Genomic DNA, 20,796 nt, shown 5'->3' on the forward strand with positions numbered 1-20,796 from the left:
GGTTTGATGCAGCTCTCCATGCTGCTCTATCCTGTGCAAGCTTCTTCATCTCCCAGTCTGGAGCCTACATCCTTCTGAATCTGCTTAGTGTATTCATCTCTTGGTCTCCCTCTACGATTTTTACCCTCCACGCTGCCCTCCAGTACTAAACTGGTGATCCCTTGATGCTTCAGAACATGTCCTACCAACCGATCCCTTCTTCTAGTCAAGTTGTGCCACAAACTCCTCTTCTCCCCAGTTCTATTCAAAACCTCCTCATTAGTTACCTGATCTACCCATCTAATCTTCAGCATTCTTCTGTAGCACCACATTTCGAAAGCTTCTATTCTCTTCTTGTCTAAACTATTCATCGTCCATGTTTCACTTCCATACATGGCTACACTCTATACAAATACTTTCAGAAACGACTTCCTAACACTTAAATCAATATTTGATGTTAACAAATTTTCCTTCTTCAGAAACGCTTTCCTTGCCATTGCCAGTCTACATTTTATATCCTCTCTACTTCGACCATCGTCAGTTATTTTGCTCCCCAAATAGCAAAACTCCTTTACTACTTTAAGAGTCTCATTTCCTAATCCAGTTCCCTCAGCATCACCCGGCTTAATTGTGTCATACAAAACTGTAATTATTTATTTATTTTACTGCAACATGTGTGATTTGACTGTCAATCACTAATCAGTTTTATTGAACTAATGTACCAGTAATATGAAACTGGCATATGCCCAAAAGCCTTATATTAGTCTAGAGCAGCAAAATGAAAAATCTATCACTGAATTTAACTACCAGGAAATATGTACGCATTTGTGACTGTAACAAAATGACCCTAGTTGAGAAATTATTCCCGCACCATAAAAGTATAAGAGTTTAAAAAGCGGGGGGGGGGGGGGGGGGGGGGGATGGGGATGTGAGTAATACAACCTCTATCTCTCCATGGCTTATCCCTTACTTACTTATGCTGCAGGCCACACAAACTGCAGCCAGTCCGTGGCCTCACTTATTCCAGCCTTCCACACCTTCCAGTCAGTTGCATCTTCATCTCCCAGATCCAGTATCTTCATGTCTTGCACGGTATTATCCTTCCATCTCATTACCAGCCATCTTAGTGGTCTCGTACCTTCAGTTCCACCATCCATCACTCCCTTTATTACTGTGTTCTCATCTCTCCTCCTCACATGTCTGTACCACCTCAGTCTTTCAGTTTTTGCACTCGCTATTATGTCAGGTAGTGTGTGTAACTGTCTTTAGTTCTCTGTTTTTCCTTATTCTCCAGTGTTCATTTTCTTTCACTGATTCCTATATTTTTCTCTGAACTTTATTTTCAAAAGTGATGAGCTTTTTTTCTGTGTTCTTTTTCTTGTCAGGGTCCATGTCTCACTTGCGTAGCACACACTACTGGTTTAATGATAGCTCGGTATATTCTTGTTTTTGCCTTCCTAGATAGTAACTTCCCCTAGCTTGAATTCTCATTACGATCTCTTGTTCAATAAGATTTTGTTCATTGATGTTGATAACGAGGTACGTGAACATATCTGTCTCCTGTATTGTCAGGTTCCTGATTGTTAGATGGTTTGGTCCTAATTGAGTTCTTCTTCCTATTACCATGAAATTTGTTTTATTTTCATTTATGCTTGGACCTACTTTCTTAGCTTCTTCCATCAGTACAGTTCCCATTTTCTCCAGGTCTTCCATGCTCTTTCCTATCGCCCCAACATCATCCTGAAAGCCAGAATATTTATAGTTTCCTCTACGGTGACTCCTGCACATTCTCGTGTTACTCTCATCATGGTGTTGTTGAGTTCCAAACTCAACACGACTGGTGATATAATATCTCTCTGTCTCATTCCTGTTTTTACCTCAGATGTTTCTGAGAACTCCTCCTGTCTTTCACTCTACACTTTGATTCCAGCACACACTGTTTAGTATCCCATATTCTGACATTATCCTACAATCTCCTCTCTCACTATGCTGTCATATGCTTTATTGAAGTCTGTCCCATGGTATATATATTGCTTAATATTTGTAAAATGCATATGATCCCATTGTAGTATTAGGTACCTAATTACAATATGAAACATGTATTAAAAGTAATTAAAACATTTGTACATCATGAAAATGCAAACATTTAAAAAACAGATGTTAGGATGAGGTGAAGTCAGATTAGTATGAAATCTTTGTATCCATGGCATAATTAATGGTATACAATGATCAGCCAGAACATTATGACCATAGACCTCCTATTGATACACATCCCTCCAGGCGATAGCAGCATCACATGGTGTGGAATGACTGCTAGTAAGACACATGCAAAGTGAATGCAGTATTAGTGAGCATGCTGTCTGTGCATAAAATGGGGAAGGCATGCAATCTATCTGAGTTTCACCAAAGGCAGATTGTAATGACCCAGAGGACTAGCACGAGCATTTTGGCAGCGGAAAGAGTTGGTGGGTGTTCGAGGAGTGCTGTGGTGAGTGTCTTCAATATGCTCTAATGAATAATGATACCTTCATCATCATATGCTGGGAAGGTGTGAATCTGTCATCCTCCAGGGGAAAAGCTCTGTGACACCTATACTATGGGACAGAGACAAGCTGGCAGCAGCTCACAAAAAATCCTTCATAATAACTTTAATATGTTTGTAAACCACCTTGAAGCTGTACTGGCACATTTAACAACCAAAAACAAAAAAAATAGTGGTTGCTGGTGATTTCAATGTAGATTTCCTTGAAGACTCTCCCAATAAGAACTTGTTTGAGTTAGTAACATTATCATTCAACTTCAGTCCCACAGTAAAGTTCCCCACTATGGTAACCAATGGCTCAAAAACAGCCATTGATAATATCTTTACAGAAAAGTCCAATGAACAAAATTATATTACAAAACCAATAGTCAATGGCCTCTCAGACCATGACATGCAGTTCCTTCTGTTAAATGTTAATACTGTACAGGATATAAAATCTGTGCTTACCTTATTAGAACACTGTTTTCCCCCAAAACTTACCACGGTTAGAGCAAAGACTACGAAGAAGCCATGGATTACTCAAGGAGTAGGGGTATCTTGTAAAACAAAAAGAAAACTGTATCTGTCAAAAAATATATTACATGGAAAAGATAGTCACATCAGATAACAAAATAAAGGCAATATGGGATACAGTGAAGGAGGAGACCAGTAGAACCAGACATGAAGAGGGGCAAATAGCATAAGAGTAAATGATACATTGGTGACAGATGTGTATAGTGTTGCAGAACTTTTTAACAAACATTTTATAACAGTTACAGAAAATATGGGTTTGTCAGGTTCTGTAGATGCTGCTATGGAATACCTCAGACCAGACATTTCAAGTAACTTCCATAATATTAATTTGACCCTCACTACCCCAGCAGAAATAATGTCCATCATAAAATCTTTAAAATCAAAAACATCTAGTGGGTATGATTAAATATCAACAAGATTAATTAAAGAATGTGATTCTGAGTTAGGTAACATAATAAGCTATCTGTGTAACCAGTCATGTATCAGTGGAATATTTCCTGAATGGTTGAAATATGCTGAAGTTAAGCCACTGTTTAAGAAGGGAGATAAAGAAATAGCATCAAATTTCCGTCCAAATTCACTTTTGCCAGCATTCTCAAAATTTTTAGAAAAAGTTATGTATAATCAGATGTATAACCATCTTATCTAAAATAACATACTCTCAAAGTCACAGTTCAGATTTCTAAAGGCTATCTACACCTGCAGTGAAAATGTGCTTAATTCATTAGACAAAAAATTGCAAGCAACTGGTATATTTTGTGATCTGTCAAAGGCATTTGACTGTGTAAATCACAATATCCTTTTAAGTAAATTAGAACACTATAGTGTAACAGGAAATGCTGCAAAATGGTTCACATCTTATATCTCTGGCAGGGAACAAAGGGTGTTATTAGGAAAGAGACATGTATCAAGCTATCAGGCATCATCCAACTGGGAACTAATGACATATGAGGTTCCACAAGGTTCCATTTTAGGGCCCTTTCTTTTTCTTGTATACATCAATGACCTTCCATCAGTAACATTATCGGATGCCAAGTTCGTTTTGTTTGCTGATGATACAAACATTGCAAGTCCATATAATTTTCAACATTCGTCTGTAGCACTACATCTCAAATGCTTCAATTATCTTCTGTTGTGGTTTTCCACAGTCCAAGTGTCACTAACATACGATGCTGTGCTCCAAACGTACGTTCTCAAAAATTTCATCCCTGAGCTATCTATCCTAAATGAGTGGCTAACCCACACAATTTCGCCTGCTCTATGTCGCCCCCACCAGGCATGGCAATTCTGATTATGCTGGTGCTGATAAACACCGATGAACAAGCTGAAACTCCTGCCTGAATAGTTATTAGATCAGGTAACTATATTGTTATTGGGACTACAGAGATACTTACGCAGTATTTCAAGGCAACTGGGCAAGTGGAAGTGGTTCAATAAAGTTGTAATATTTGACCTAAGCTATGGTTACTTGACCGCTAAGGGTTATCTTCAGTCCAAAACGGAAAAACAGGTTTGGTCTGTTGCCAGAGACATACGGATGAGAGAGTTAGTAGTATGATTTTCCGATAGGTAGCAGCCGTGTCGTTAGTATATTTAGGTTAGTTAGTTCATATACTGGCCACCAGAGGCTCTTTTCCGGTTCGTTTGTTACACTGAAAAATTGTTTCGTTTACTCCTCAACTTTCTTGTGTACGAGCACCATCAAAGGATAGCTTGTTGGTAAGCGATCTTATTTTTCATATTTCACACCTTTTACAATTTTATCCGTAGTCAGTTTAATATTTTTATAAAGTAAACCTTATAAACACATTGAATTAAAAACTTGTTAACATGACATGCAAAAGTGGGCTTTCTTGAGCCCACTGATTTTTCTTGTGATTGGGTTCAAGTGACCCCAAATCAAATTTCTAACTAACAAATGAGATATTACTGTGGGCTCAAACGGTCCATAAAATACTTTAATTCACAAAACTAGATAGCTGTTTGTAAAATGTTGAACCCCAAAGCCGCCAAACACATATCAAGTGCTACAATCAACCAAAATTTTACCAAATGGAAGGAGCTGGAAGCAACGCTTCAAATAGGACAGACTGTTATTAAAAAAATAGCATGAAGTAGTGGCAAAGGATATTAAAAATGGCATTGAATTCTTACCAGAATGTTTAATACAATAAGATTCCACGCAAAACAAAATTTTGCGCTACTTAGTCACAGGGAAGTGATGCCAGAGCCAATAGAGGCAACTTTTTAGAACTGGAGAAACAGGTATTAGTGAGATGATACTAAGCAAGCTCAACTCTGATGGACTTGTCATTATGAATTGTAGAGGGGAAGCTTAATGCTGCTGCAATGGGCAGAAGAGAGACAGGTGTGCAGCAACGAATAAAACAGATCAGTCCTAATGCAGGTGAACCTAGTTTGCTTTCATGTGGCTTCGGTAGGGCTGATTTTAGTAACTTACTTCGTCACATTGGAACATTGTTATGCTTCTTTTCAATGTCCACACACCGATGGAATCTTCTGATTGCTTCTACAGGCAAGAGTTCGAAGACGATGCTGGAGTGCAGGAGGCAATGCAGTAATCATTGCAAAGAAATGTTGACAACGCTAGAAAACCTAACAGAAATAGACGAAAGCCTGAACTCACAAACGGAAGCAAGGAATTTTGCTAGTCGCGAAACAATCATTTTCGTTTCTACATTTCTTGGGTTGCTGGCAACTGATGCTACGTGAAGTGAACGGTCCCCAAAATTATTTGCAAACAGAGGGTCTTACCGCATATTAGTGGGCTCAGAAAATAAATGCCTTACAGAAGATGTTGGAAGAGAAACGAAAGGAATTTGTAGATGAGGCTTTAAGTTGGCTAAAAGCATGTGTCAAGAACTTGGCATTTCTGTTGAACATCCAAGACGAATTAGGAGGCGATACTTTTCTGGCGACGGAAGTAGAGATGAAGACTTTTCGTGCGAAGACGATTTAAAACGAGAACTTGTTGCTTCATTAGATAAACTGCTGAAATTCGAGACAGGTTGCACTAGCTCCATAATTTGGACTAAAATATGTCTTCCTAAGGCCTGCAATAGTGCTGCGCGACGACGATGAGAAATGCAGCCAAGGTGTTCACAGAGAAGACTTTCAGTGCATGCATCTACGAGCTTTCGCAGCTACAACAGACTGTAAGGAAATTATTGTTTCCTGCCCATTGGGTTTATAATGGTTTAGTTTTGAGGCCAAACTTACAGAAGGGTTACACAATATAGTCATAATGCTGTGAATGTTCCTCACAGTTTCTGTAAGGAGTTGTGAGAGAACATTCTCTATATTGTATTGTATTTTTATTGATCCAGACAATCATAGTATTGTACAGCTGTACATATGATATTGGATAGGTCAAGAGAGCAATTTACAATTGAAATCGATCAAAAGTTATTTAAGATCTGCATTGTTCACGTTAAGATTAACAAATGAAGCTATTTTGAAAATGGAACAAGTGGTCCAATTGACATCTACGAATGTATCATAGAGTTAGCGTTGCAAAAGACACACACAATAAAACTTTAATTTGAAAAAGACGTTTTATTGGGAATCCATTTGCAATAGTGACAGACTATAACAGATCTTTTTTTTTCTTTTAAATTATTTGGCTGGATTTTACAGCAGGTAAGTTAGTGCTTATGTGAACGTCGAGACTTCTTGCTGGATACATGTTTAGAGTTGTTAGTGTATTTGAGGTTCATTGTGAATACTTTCTGCAGTTTACGAAGTGAAGTAACGTCTTACATGCTCACGTCGCTTATCCTTTCTTTCGAGGAAAACACAGTCGCTTATAGATATCCTAGGAAATTAAAAGGTGTGATTATAATGTTTCATTCAGACACACATATGTTCAAACTCCTTTTATATTTTTTGTTGCTCTCTAAACACATCTTACTTCTGAATATACCCTAAATCGATTGGAAGTCAGATCGCTTGATACTCATTCTTGGCTCAGAATTTTGTGCAAAAAGGGGAATATTTTCATGGTATTTTCACTACGGGTATATTATTCGTGTATTCAGTTTAGTTAAAAACGGGAGTAGGAGGCGTTAAGACTTTAAAATTATTTGCAGAATACAGACTGTGAAGATCTATACAACACACTTGGTGATAGTGAGAAATGTAATGTATTCTGTAATATAGCCTACGCTTCCCTATACGAGGTGCGGCTAGAAACAAGCTGGACTAATGCTGGAAAAAAACATTTTGTTACAATTATTTACAATTTCATGTTACCTCCTTCAATGTACTCTCCTCCTCGGTCTCTACACCGCTCCATACGAATTTTCCACTGTTCATGGCAATGCTGCAGATCATTTTCGGTAAGTCCATACATTACTTCCGTCGCTTTTTCTTTTACTGCTTCAACAGTCTCAAATCTAGTTCCTTTCAAAGCTGACTTGACTTTAGGGAAAAGAAAAAAGTCACAGGGGGCCAAATCAGGTGAGTAGGGTGGATGATCTAAGATGGGAATGTTGTGTTTTGCCAAAAACGTCTTCACTGACAACGCACTGTGAGCTGGGGCATTGTCTTGGTGAAGGATCCATGACTTTTTTCTCCACAAATCGTTCCGTTTTCTCCGTACTCGCTCACGTAGGGTAGCCAGAACGCTAATGTAGTAATGCTGATTCACTGTTTGTCCCTCTGGTACCCAATCAATGTGCACAATCCCTCAATCCCTTTGATGTCAAAAAAAACAATCATCATTGCCTTGAATTTCGATTTTGACATTCGTGCTTTTTTTGTCGTGGAGAACCAGGAGGTTTCCAATGCATCGATTGGCGTTTAGTTCCGGGATTGTAAGTAAAAAACCACGATTCATCGCAAGTAATAACATTTTGTAAGAAGGTGGGATCACTTTCAATGTTTTCCAGGATGTCAGAACAAATCATTCTTCGGCGTTCCTTCTGTTCAATTGTGAGACACTTTGGAACCATTTTTCAACACACTTTGTTCATGTCGAAACTTTCATGAAGAATCTGCCTGACACTTTCCTTGTCAACTCCTGTTAACTCAGACACTGCTCTGATTGTTAAACGGCGATCTTGTCGAACAAGTTTACCGATTTTTCAATGTTTGCATCAGTTTTTGCTGACAATGGTCTGCCAGTGCGAGTGTCATCACTGGTGTCTTCGCGGCCATCTTTAAATCGTTTAAACCACTCAAACACTTGTGTTCGCGATAAACAATCATCGCCGTACACTTGTTGTAACATTACAAACGTTTCACTTGCATATTTTCCTAGTTTGAAACAAAATTTGATGTTAACACGCTGTTCTTTCTGTACACTCAACATTTTCCGACGCACAGACAAAACGTCAACTACTTAAAACAGACGCCACGGGCAGACTGAGTGCAGGAGGCAGATGAAACTCGAGCAGTAGGCGGAGCGGGAGTCACGTGACAGGCCACGCGACTTTGAGCCTTATTGCATTCGTTTTATTGTTTCACCAGTACTAGTCCGGTTTTTTTCTAGCCACACCTCGTACAAGCGTTGCAAAACGAGTTTAATACCCTTCATTCCATTTTAAAATCTTGAACATGGCTGTCAACACCATTTGTGAAGCGATAATATTGGAAAGAATGAAGGAATCAGCCAACCCGTTGCGTAACATAGGTTTCGATAGTTATGAAATTATTTTCTTCAGAAGAAGATTGTACCACCTAGAAATTACACATTGGTTTATACGAGTACACACACACACACACACACACACACACACACACACACACAAGCGCGCGCGCATTACATAAAGCGTTGAAAAGGTACGTTAGAATAAAGCCGCTTGTCTCTTGTCTAAGTTCACCTCCGAGTCAATAAAATAACAAGTTCAGATAAAAACAACGTTAAGTTTACAGACATAACTTGTCAACTGACTAAAGTACTAGACTCGTGTAAGTTAAGGTAACTTCTGCGTATAGGGCACTACATGTGTTCTGCACAAGCAATGTGCAAAAGCATGCTGAGCGGCTTACATAAAATGAACTGGCAGAAATTGCGCATGGCTTATATATAAAAATTTACGAAGTAATGCGTACTAAACAAACATTGTATGCCTACCTTTAACAGTGCAATCTAGTACGCGAAATATTTTACGTATTACATAATGATAATCAAGTTATTTAAAAGCCCTTGTCGTAAAGTACATTACAACAGAAATTCTATAAAAAGCATAACTTCGTTAGAACAATTACAGGCACAATGCATAATTCTTTTTTCTCTAGGAACAGAGACTGTTGCTTCAAGAATATGAAAAGTAGTACGTAGCTACCAAATTTATTTAGACTGTAAACAAAAACTCTGATGTAAAATAAAACATGACATCTAAAAGGGTTATGCATGTTGGATGACTTTCATTACGATGTGACAACTGGACAGTACTCTAAACATATAGTGCTGCATAAGTGACATAAGAGAGTGTGTTTGAGGAAAATGAGATCCTCCACGCAATACGCGCAGTTTGTAAACAGCTGTTAAGGGCCATGAGTGACGGGAGCTTGAAGCCATCAACGTGTTACTGAGCTGCAGTTGTTCATTCATGATGATACTGCAGTATGTTCCTACTTGCTGTCACTTCCTGGATAACTACTCGTTACTATTATTTTCATCCTAACGTCACGAAAAGTTTACAAGTCAAGATAGACCCTTGTAAATGGTAGAATTCTCCTGATACCAACTAACCCTGGTTTAACTGGATCCAGCCCGACAGATTGTGGTAAGCCAGCGAACTGGAGTGTGGCTGACCATATGCAGACTAGATAGACCTCGTCTAATGGGCAGTAGAAATGCCTGCTGAGGTCATATTGACAAGAGATTATTATAGTCTTAATATACGTAAAAGTATTCCCCAAACTTAAATCACAGCAGCATAATTTATTTCTGTGAAAGCCCATTCCATGTAGGTTCAAATGTTACAAATTATTTACTCTTAATGGATGAATGTATGTATTTTCTTTGTTGAAACTGTCTTAAATACATATTTTCGTTTGCTGTTATGAACAAATCGTACAAATAAGTCAAATAAATAACCTTCGGAAACGATTTGTTCACCATAATGGAAAGCGTAGAAGACACACACAAAATTATGTTCCTATCTTATTTTGATAAGCACTTACCAAATATTTATACAAGGTGTCTAGTACTTTTTGCTTATTTGCGAAAATTGGAAAAGTGGGGAGGGGGGGGGGGGGGGGTAGACTTTTAGGACGCGCACTGATTGGCGGAAATCAACAACACCAAAGGTACCTCAAGCCTCAAGTGCTACACTAAAGGAAATCAGTATAAAAGCAGGGATACCACGGAAGTAATTTACAGTGTCTGGAACAACATGTATCGAGTTTATTATGAAGGTAGTAGATACACGTAAGACACAAACAATCGCGACGGAATTACATAATTTATTTCGTAACACGAGTAACAAAATGAGGCTTAGCATCTCTTGGATGTAAATTGGCGTAACGGTCCTCACTGTCGTGTCGTATTATTGCATTGTTACTACACTTTCCAAACTCTGTTCTTCTTAATTACGTCAGAAATTCTCTTCGGCATTGGTTAAGGTTTGTAGTTCTTGGAGAGAAACTGTCCCCACTCTTCTCATATCACTCATTCCAGTTTACATACGGCCTCTAATTATCTTCCATCGTAATAAACACGTCTTGGAAATATTCCCAAAAGGCTTTCCATGGGGCTCAAATCCGTGCTACGTGCAGGCTAGGGCAGTTCATCGACGTCTTTATCTTCAAAACACTTTTTGGTTGTACCATCAACATGCACAATATATCTTGCTGAAACATAACGATTTCGTCCCTTAGGTTGTCATAAATTCTAATCAGTTCCGTCTCTAACATCTCAGTGTACTTGTTAGAGTTCATTCTAGTGTCCAGCCAAGTAATGCATAATTTGCCTTTAGCGCAGAAGGCTGCCTAAGTCATAACTCTTCTACTACCAAAATTTCTGCTAGTCTTACCTGCTGTTCTGTTCTCAGATCACACCAACAATATTGTAATTCATCCAGCCCATCAAAAACTGAACTTCTTGTCACCAGTGTAGGTCACGTTATTCCATTCTGAAGTCCATGATATATATTTTTCAACAAGTTTCAATCTAGCCTGTTTATGTTTGGGTGTTATTGCAGGTTTCTGCAGTCGTTTCTTGAATGCTAGATATTTGTTATGTCACAGAATTTGTCGTAGATGCCTGACAGTTACTGGCAACTGTAAATCAGCAACAAGTTGAAAAGGATAATGGTTTGTGGCCCTTGCTTTGCCCAAAAGTAACACTTTCCATGCGTCAGATTATTTTCTACCTTGCCCATGTTTTCCTCTCTGTCCCTATCGTGCACCCAGTCTAACGAAATTGTCAATCATTGCACTTCAGTGGTTCAACTTGGCGATCTGACGATTAGAGACTTTCATTTGATTGTACGCATTGACTTATGCTTTCTCATCACATGAGAATTGTTTTCAGTGTGGCATTGTCACATACACTGTGCACAAATATCCAACCGACAATGTTTAATTTTCCTACAAATACCCATACCTTTATACTGATTTCCACTAGTGTATCCTGTCCTGTGAATCCTGTCTCCTGTGCGGAAAGTTCAGGATCTAACATTAGTCATCCACTAGAGTGCAGCTGGCGTTTCAATGGTAGATCTAGGCTACCTGTACAGGGTGGATGGGGACCAAGGAGGACTCGAGGTGCTACACCAGTCCCTCTACCCAACAAGTTCGAGGTGCTCAAACAGAAATTGAACCAGAGGGACTCACTTCACTGGTTTTGGGGAAAGCTGTTTTGTCCAGTGTCAAGAGGTGGCAAACGCAGAAGCGTAAGGGTCTGTTAATCGTCGGAAGTTCAAACGTATGATGAATGATGGCTCCTCTTAAACTGCAGTCACAGTAGCACAATTGTCGGTCTATTCCGCCAACGGCCGATCTTTTCAAATCAGTGCGCCACTATGAGCGCTGTCACTCTGTAGCCAATCTCATTGCCCGAACGTATAGACTTCGGACGATATTCGGTGAAATTCAGATGTTTGTTTTCTTCAGTCAAATCCAACGACGTTCTCACGTACTATGAAAACTTGTAGGTTTGAATCAAGAAAGAGTGTGTTTATGGCATCCTGATGATAAAAGTATCATAATCGTGATGTTGTTGTGGTCTTCAGTCCAGAGGCTGGTTTCATGCAGCTCTCCATGCTCCTCTCTATTCTGTGCAAGGTTCTTCATCTCCCAGTACCTACTGCAACCTACATCCTTCTGAATCTGTTTAGTGTTTTCATCTCTTGGCCTCCCTCTACGATTTTTTTCCTCCACGCTGCCCTCCAATGCTAAATTGGTGATCCCTTGATGCCTCAGAATATGCCCTACCAACCGATCCCCTCTTCTAGTCAAATTGTGCCACAAATTTCTCTTCTCTCCAATTCTATTCAATACCTCCTCATTAGTTATGTGATCTACCCATCTAATCTTCAGCATTCTTCTGTAGCAACACATTTCCAAAGCTTCTATTCTCTTTTTGTCTAAACTATTTACCGTCCACGTTTCACTTCCATGCATTGCTACACTCCATACAAATACTTTCAGAAAAGACTTCCTGACACTTAAATCTATGCGTCATGTTAACAAATTTCTCTTCTCTTCCTCAGAAACGCTTTCCTTGCCATTGCCAGTCTACATTTTATATCCTCTCTACTTCGACCATCCTCAGTTATTTTGCTCCCCAAATAGCAAAACTCCTTTACTACTTTAAGTGTCTCATTACCTAATCTAATTCCCTCAGCATCACCTGATTTAATCAGACTACATTCCATTATCCTCGTTTTGCTTTTGTTGATGTTCATCTTATATCCTTCTTTCAAGACACTGTCCATTCCATTCAGCTGCACTTCCAGGTCCTTTGCTGTCACTGACAGAATTACAATGTCATCGACGAACCTCAAAGTTTTTATTTCTTCTCCATGGATTTTAATTCCTACTTTTTCTTTTGTTTCCTTTACTGCTTACTCAATATACAGATTGAATAACATCAGGTATAGGCTACAACCCTGTCTCACTCCCTTCCCAAATACTGCTTTCCTTTCATGCCCCTTGACTCTTATAACAGCTATCTGCTTTCTGTACAAATTGTAAATAGCCTTTCGCTCCCTGTATTTTACCCCTGCCACCTTCAGAATTTGAAAGAGAGTATTCCAGTCAACATTGTCAAAAGCTTTCTCTAAGTCTACAAATGCTAGAAACGTACGTTTGCCTTTCCTTAATCTTTCTTCTAAGGTAAGTCATAGGGTCCATATTGCCTCACGTGTTCCAACATTTCTATGGAATCCAAACTGATCTTCCCCGAGGTCGGCTTCTACCAGTTTTTCCATTCGTCTGTAAAGAATTCGTGTTAGTATTTTGCAGCTGTGACTTATTAAACTGATAGTTCGAAAATTTTCACATCTGTCAACATCTGCTTTCTTTGGGATTGGAATTGTTATATTCTTCTTGAAGTCTGAGGGTATTTAGCCTGTCTCATACATCTTGATCATTAGATGGTAGAGTTTTGTTAACCCTGGCTCTCCCAAGGCTGTCAGTAGTTCTAATGGAATGTTGTCTACTCCCGGGGCCTTGTTTCGACTCTTCATGCAGTATCATATCTCCTATTTCATCTTCATATACATTCTCTTCCATTTCTATACTATTGTCCTCAAGTACATCGCCCTTGTATAGACCCTCTATATACTCCTTGCATCTTTCTGCTTTCGCTTCTTTGCTTAGAACTGGGTTTCCATCTGAGTTCTTGATATTAATGCCAGTGGTTCTCTTTAATCCAAAGGTCTCTTTAATTTTCCTGTAGACAGTATCTATCTTACCCCTAGTGATGTGCGCCTCTACATCCTTGCATTTGTCCTCTAGCCAGCCCTGCTTAGCCATTTTGCACTTCATGTCGACCTCATTTTTGAGACGTTTGTATTCCTTTTTGCCTGCTTCATTTACTGCATTTTTATATTTTCGCCTTTCATCAATTAAATTCAATATCTCTTCTGTTACCCAAGGATTTCTATTAGCCCTCGCCTTTTTACCTACTTGATCCTCTGCAACCTTCACTATTTCGTCTCTCAAAGCTACCCATTCTTCTTCTACTTTATTTCTTTCCCCAATTCTTGTCAATCGTTCCCTAATGCTCTCCTTGAAGCTCTCTACGACCTCTGGTTCTGTCAGTTTATCTAGGTCCCATCTCCTCAACATTCTCACCTTTTTGCAGTTTCTTCAGTTTTAATCTACAGTTCATAACCAATAAATTGTGGTCAGAGTCCACATCTGCCCCTGGGAATGTCTTACAATTTAAAACCTGGTTCCTGAATCTCTGTCTTATCATTATATAATCTGTCTGAGACCTTCCAGTATCTCCAGGCTTCTTCTGTGTATACAACCTTCTTTTATAATTCTTGAACCAAATCTTAGCTATGTGTAAGTTATGCTCTGTGCAAAATTCTACCATGTGGCTTCCCCTTTCATTCCTTAATCCCGTTCCATATTTACTTACTACGTTACCTTCTCGTCCTTTTCCTACTATCGAGTTCCAGTCACCCATGACTATTAAATTTTCGTCTCCCTTCACTATCTGAATAATTTCTTTTATCTCAAAATCGTCATCGGAAATTTTAGGTGTGAATTATAATCCCATAAAATATTTCGTTCAAGTGAGAAGGCATGTATCTTATGCTTAAAGTTACTGTGGTGATTCGCTTTTTGGTTGAGGTAGGTAGGCATTTGCTGTCTACGCGTTATTAGTATTGTTTACTGGCGTTTTCATGCCAGAAGGGCGGTGATTTTGTTACGTGAAGCAGCTTGCAAATGTGGGTATTACTCGTGTCCACTTTCAGTGCTTTAAGTGTTCGGAGTATCTTATTCTAAATCAAAACTTTATCTTTCACACATATGATAACTGACAGACATTGAAAATTAGTTAGTGTATGTCTGCACAAGTTCAAATAAATTCAGCAACACACCGTGTTTGTAATCTTGCTTTTCGGGGCCACCACTAATTATCTTGAGTATGTAAAGCCGAAGACTCATTTGCGAAACGGTTTCAGATAACGAAAGCTTATTTCAAGTACTTGTAGAGGTGCGATATGAGCTCTGTTAAGAAATGCGATACCCTCATAAAAGATGAAGTTCTACCTCAGCTAAAACTAGAAGTGACACTTCGGTATTTGAAATCTGGCGATTACATCTTTCCAATATTCTTGTGTATACAATGTTCTGAAAAGTACAAGTTTTAGTGTGATATGTTGGATTCTATTTACGATGCCCTGAAGACTAATTTAAAAGCTAATATCTTCAGTCTTGCACCCCAAATACTGCGAAATGCTACATTTATTCAATGCCGCATTCTGAAGGTATGCTTTGTGCAAGTGCAATAAAAAGACACTGTGATATAAATAATTTCCTTTATTGAAAGCTACACTCAGTCTGAAATAATACTGGCACCAAAAACCTTGTTACTTTCTTTCTCAAATTCGCCAAGCAAGTGTTTAGAGAGTACTGAAGTTTTCAATACTAGAATCTGATTATCTGAATTTTCTACCAGTATTGCACTAATTTTCACTATTGTTGCAACAAAGTGAGCTGCTGTGAAATCACAAATCTGTCTTTCATTAATTAAATAATACTTGCTTACTGTCACACAAATTTTATCCAAGCATCATATAGCAGAAAACAGCATCTACTTTCACCATGTAACTGAACTTTTATTTGCTCATAACCTCACTGGCATAACCTGTGTACACCGAAGTCGCACATCCTCCCACTGTAGTATAATAAACCATATTGGGAACGTGTTTGGGATAGATACGTAATGCATTGTATCATTGAAACTACATATTTTCGTAATATACAGGTCTGAGTAGGAAAAAATAACAACAGTATGTTTGATTCAAAGGTAGTGGTTCCTTCTGATGCTTATCAGTGGTGGGAGAAGCAAAGTAGTGTCACAAAGTTAAAGCGTTTTTTAACTTTTGTGCCTTGGCATTTTTCCCTTAATCTCATATATTCCCTCCATTTAATATATTCGTAACTCTTGTTTGGTAGTTCCAATAACTGATGACGGTGCACAGTACCAGTACTCGTCACGTTCTTTTGAGACAGATGCAGCTTATTTACATATTTGCCATGTTTAAAAAATGAAACGCCGAACTGCAGCACTCATTTCCAAGCACAGAAGTGTCATTCTATCCAACCTACCCTTGGAGGTTAAAATCTAACCTACTTCATACACAGAACAGATTCTGGCCTAACCTACCCTTCTTGACCCTGCCGCCAACTGACAAAGGAGATCGGAAGCACCACAGCCAAGCTGTCTGCCCCTGTTATTGAGCGACATCTAACGATGGAATCTGACGACCTTAGTCGGTGCCACTGTGAATGTAGTCTTGGGGAAATGGCAGCAAGGCACCAGAAAGGGCACCAGGCATACTCAGTGTGTATGCCTGGGGGCCTCATTCAACATGTTTAAGAAGCTATTCCAGCAGTCAATGAGGGAACAGTGTGCAACCAACTGCAGATTGTCATGCATGATGAAACAAACTATGCCTGTCCTCTGGGCTCTAAGATCATACTTGGATCATTCCAGTGACTGGCAGCAAAGTGTAAGAAAACCAGCCTTGCGCACAGAGTTTCAACGAAGTTTACAATTTGCAGCATTGTCTCCAAAACTGACCATGGCCCCTTGGTCCTGAGTCAACAAAATGCCAGACATTGAAGTGCGCCTGAAAAGCAATAAAGGTTTCAGAATACTAGGTACAGAAAGCTGGTTGAAGCCTGAAATTGATATGAACGAGGTTTTTGGGGAAAATTTAAGTGTACATCAAAAGGATAGGCAAATGGGAAATGGACGTGATGTGTTTGTCGCAGTGGACAAGAAACTCAGGCCCACCGAGAAATAAATTGAAGCTGAATGAGAGATTGTTTGAGCAAGATTCAGTATCAGGGACGGGCATAAATAATGGTATCCTTCTGTCGCCCACCAGACTCATCTCCTCATGTAATGGAAACCTTTAGAAAAAAACCTCAGTTGTCGTGTAAATAAGTTCCCCAGTCGTAATGTAATCACAAGTGGAGACCTTAATTACCCAACAGTCAACTGGGAAAATTACAGTTTCGTTAGTGGAGAGCGTGGTAAGATATCCTGCGAAACATAACTAAATGCCTTCTCTGAAAACTACCTATAACAGATAGTTTGGAACTCCATTCATGAAGGAAATACATTAGATCTAATGGCAACAAACAAGCCCCCAAAATTTGTATCAGTGTCTCAGTTGTAATTGGTCAGCTCGTACAAAGTGGTTAGCATACTGAACTCGCAATCAGAGGATGACGGTTCAAACCCGCATCTAGCCATCCTTATTTAGGTTCTCCGTGATTTCCCGAAAACGCTACAGGCAAATGCCAGAATGGTTCCCTTGAAAGGGCTCAGCAGATTTACTTCTCCATCCTGCCCGAATCTAAGCTTCTCCATCTCTAAAGATCCCGTTGTCAATGGGACGTTAAAAACGAATCTTCTTCTCCTCCCATACCAAATAGAACTAACAGCAAACATTTAACATATACAGATAAGAGCAGCACGAATAGTCACAGATTTGTGATTCTTGAAGTTTTCCCGGCGTACTGAATGTTTTATGAGATTTCGGGATTGCAGCCGGATCACATTGACTTCTTGCCACGATATTTCGGTTGGCAATCGTCCAGCCATCTTCAGGTGAGTGTCCATCACTGGAGACTGCAAGTTCCCGGAGTCCAGTTTATAGCAAAAAATTGGCGGGTAAACGCATGCGCATTTGCCTCCGTCACAGGAGCGTCATCTATCTAAATCCGCGCCCTGTGGAGCTACTGTTCTATCTGTGGAGTGCAGGCGCATGCGTAAAGGTGAAAACGATATGTCCGCCCGCTGTCGGAATGCGCGCCCACATCGCTAAAAACAGACGTCAGATGTCGCCAGACGTGTCATTTTGAAAAAACTGTCTTCTCTCAGACAACACGCACAGTACGTGAAAGGTGCGTTGAACACGAACGCCATACTCGCCTTTCACAGCCCAGTAAGTCGGCCGTAGCTGAGCACTGTATTACCACAGGACACGCTATGGATTTTTCTGCCACAAAAATCTTGTCTCCAGCGAAAAATTGTTAGGATTCATTAATTAAAGAATCTGTGGAGATACGCCTAGCACAAAATCTTATAAATCGTGATGGCGGTTTTCAACTGGACAAGGCCTGGGATCCGGTGATCTCTCTAATTTCCTCTGTTTGACGCGTGAGAGAGTGTCACAGAGATGCTGCAGAAATCGAACTGCCAGACTCTTAAAGATAGACGTAAGCTATCCCTACAAAGTCTACTAACACAATTTGAAGAACCAGATTTAAACGATGAGTCTAGGAATATACTGCAATTCCCTACGTATCGCTCACAAAAGGATCGTGAGGACAAGACTGGAATAATTACAGTATGCACAGAGGCACACAACCAGTCATTCTTCCCGCGCTCCATACGTGAATGGAACGGGAAAAAACTCTAACAAAGGGTACAATGGTACGTGCCCTCTACCATGCACTTCACAGTGGTTTGCAGGGTATAGATGTAAATTTAGATATGTTAGTGGACACTAAAACACACAAACAACAAAGTCCCGGCACATAAAAAAAATTTCGATCGAGACAACAATTGTTTCCAAAGCGCTATGTTCAGTACTTTAGTTAATCGAATACGAGCACGAAGTTACACTCCTGGAAATGGAAAAAAGAACACATTGACATCGGTGTGTCAGACCCACCATACTTGCTCCGGACACTGCGAGAGGGCTGTACAAGCAATGATCACACGCACGGCACAGCGGACACACCAGGAACCACGGTGTTGGCCGTCGAATGGCGCTAGCTGCGCAGCATTTGTGCACCGCCGCCGTCAGTCTCAGCCAGTTTGCCGTGGCATACGGAGCTCCATCGCAGTCTTTAACACTGGTAGCATGCCGCGACAGCGTGGACGTGAACCGTATGTGCAACTGACGGACTTTGAGCGAGGGCGTATAGTGGGCATGCAGGAGGCCGGGTGGACGTACCGCCGAATTGCTCAACACGTGGGGCGTGAGGTCTCCACAGTACATCGATGTTGTCGCCAGTGGTCGGCGGAAGGTGCACGTGCCCGTCGACCTGGGACCGGACCGCAGAGACGCACGGATGCACACCAAGACCGTAGGATCCTATGCAGTGCCGTAGGGGACCGCACCGCCAATTCCCAGCAAATTAGGGACACTGTTGCTCCTGGGGTATCGGCGAGGACCATTCGCAACCGTCTCCATGAAGCTGGGCTACGGTCCCGCACACCGTTAGGCCGTCTTCCGCTCACGCCCCAACATCGTGCAGCCCGCCTCCAGTGGTGTCGCGACAGGCGTGAATGGAGGGACGAATGGAGACGTGTCGTCTTCAGCGATGATAGTCGCTTCTGCCTTGGTGCCAATGATGGTCGTATGCGTGTTTGGCGCCGTGCAGGTGAGCGCCACAATCAGGACTGCATACGACTGAGGCACACAGGGCCAACACCCGGCATCATGGTGTGGGGAGCGATCTCCTACACTGGCCGTACACCACTGGTGATCGTCGAGGGGACACTGAATAGTGCACGGTACATCCAAACCGTCATCGAACCCATCGTTCTACCATTCCTAGACCGGCAAGGGAACTTGCTGTTCCAACAGGACAATGCACGTCCGCATGTATCCCATGCCACCCAACGTGCTCTAGAAGGTGTAAGTCAACTACCCTGGCCAGCAAGATCTCCGGATCTGTCCCCCATTGAGCATGTTTGGGACTGGATGAAGCGTCGTCTCACGCGGTCTGCACATCCAGCACGAACGCTGGTCCAACTGAGGCGCCAGGTGGAAATGGCATGGCAAGCCGTTCCACAGGACTACATCCAGCATCTCTACGATCGTCTCCATGGGAGAATAGCAGCCTGCATTGCTGCGAAAGGTGGATATACACTGTACTAGTGCCGACATTGTGCATGCTCTGTTGCCTGTGTCTATGTGCCTGTGGTTCTGTCAGTGTGATCATGTGATGTATCTGACCCCAGGAATGTGTCAATAAAGTTTCCCCTTCCTGGGACAATGAATTCACGGTGTTCTTATTTCAATTTCCAGGAGTGTATTTCCGTGTCACAATCACTCAGTGGCTCTGAATTAAGGGAGAATATTACAGCAAATTCAGATTTCAGCTGTTAAGTTACAATAACTGTAATTATCTACGGTACGTGCACAGCACTGCTACATTAGTTAATAAATGTTCGGAGTTCGAGATCCCACAGACTCGAGAAGTTCAAAGCAGCAGAGATACAGTTAGCTTATCACCATAAAACAGTGATATCAAGCTCTAGGTCACTGTCATTTATTATTGTTATTTGTATTTTATTGGTTTTCGGACTTTTAGCCCTACAAGTATATTCCTTGTACACATTTACGTAAAATGCACACTAAGAATATCAATACTAATTACGGTGCTGAACAGATTATATAATAATAATGTGACTGTCACCTCAGTGCAAAACCACACACCAATATGACAAATGTTGGAAATTAAGAATTGGAATCCATGGTCCTATTAAAAACGTCTTGGGCACTGGTGTTTCAGCTGCAACAAATATGGGCATAGAGCGAAGAATTGTAGCAGTGGAAACAAGAGAATGGAAAAACCTT

The 20,796-nt window shown here is 40.6% G+C and overlaps 1 protein-coding gene and 1 long non-coding RNA gene across 3 annotated transcripts in view; one reads left to right on the plus strand and one right to left on the minus strand.

The window, feature by feature from the left end:
* The window catches only part of LOC126457006 (uncharacterized), a 32,384-nt gene extending 27,859 nt beyond the window's left edge, over window positions 1-4,525 (minus strand). The window contains exons 1-2 of one of the 2 annotated variants that reach the window (XR_007585426.1): window positions 4,429-4,525; window positions 3,002-3,057 (exon numbers count right to left, since the gene is read on the minus strand). This is a non-coding gene — a long non-coding RNA (uncharacterized LOC126457006). Of the gene's footprint in view, window positions 1-2,968; window positions 3,058-4,428 lie in introns of both variants that reach the window. The other variant, XR_007585425.1, reaches the window with a different exon arrangement.
* Window positions 4,526-4,658: 133 nt separating this feature from the next.
* Window positions 4,659-20,796, plus strand: part of LOC126457005 (triokinase/FMN cyclase-like) — a 165,880-nt gene continuing 149,742 nt past the window's right edge. Inside the window, exon 1 of the mRNA XM_050092973.1 lies at window positions 4,659-4,753. The gene's annotated coding sequence lies outside the window, so the exon portion shown is untranslated. The remainder of the gene's footprint in view (window positions 4,754-20,796) is intronic.

The sequence above is a fragment of the Schistocerca serialis genome, chromosome 2 (genome assembly GCF_023864345.2).
Source record: "Schistocerca serialis cubense isolate TAMUIC-IGC-003099 chromosome 2, iqSchSeri2.2, whole genome shotgun sequence".
Lineage (NCBI taxonomy): Eukaryota > Metazoa > Arthropoda > Insecta > Orthoptera > Acrididae > Schistocerca > Schistocerca serialis.